Below are 872 nucleotides of genomic sequence, written 5' to 3' on the forward strand. Positions count from 1 at the left end.
GACTTTATATGTAGAAAAAAAAATTGATGAGTAAGGAGGAGCACTCAATAACTAAAAGGTTAAAATTCCCTTTCTCTCATATCTACATAATTCCACAGTTGACTTATTTTATGCGTTTATCATTGCCTCAGATTCAGTTGCTGTGTACATCTACTTGAACATGTGGTTTTAGAGGCAAATTAAATCTCTGTGAAATCTTAAATACATTTTGAAAATTAAGAAAGGTGAATTTGAATTATTCTCTGACTGTTGCCAACTTTCAAAAGTGCGATAATTCGTGTCACGATGAAGTTTACACTTTCATTCATCAAAACGACAAATTCACCAAAGTCTGAATTAAGTATTACTTCGCGTGAACCAATTAACAGCTCTCGCCGATTCAATTCACATCTCCGTCAAATATTTTTACTCCATGACCGGGCCACTTGATATTCATGCCCCAGAGGCAGACGGGGCTCGTCCGTCGCCAGTGTCCAGAGTCCTTGGGGACGTCCCTCTGATTTCATTTGAAGATGAAAGATGAGCCCGTTCGAACCGGGGCGGGGCGGACGGGTCACAACAGTAGCCGTTTTTGACGGCCACCTCACGTGTCCTCATCACATACCATTGTGAACTGTTGCGGAATGAATCGAGCGGAATTGCCTGGCGATGCCAACCCATGCATGCGACGCGCGGCACAGGTAAATCGATTAGGCAATGGTGGGTGACAAGGTGGTCATTCTCCACGTCCCCTGCCTCCCCCAGACCGGTCCCCTCCCCCTCCTCTTCCTCCCCCCTTCCTCCAACGACGACCTGCAGCGCGGAAATTCACGGCAGTTTGTGGACCGTAAACTTTATGTATTTACTTTTTTCCATTCTGTTATTTCTATTTA

Source organism: Macrobrachium rosenbergii, chromosome 7, assembly GCF_040412425.1.
Source record: "Macrobrachium rosenbergii isolate ZJJX-2024 chromosome 7, ASM4041242v1, whole genome shotgun sequence".
In the NCBI taxonomy this organism is placed as follows: Eukaryota; Metazoa; Arthropoda; class Malacostraca; order Decapoda; family Palaemonidae; genus Macrobrachium; species Macrobrachium rosenbergii.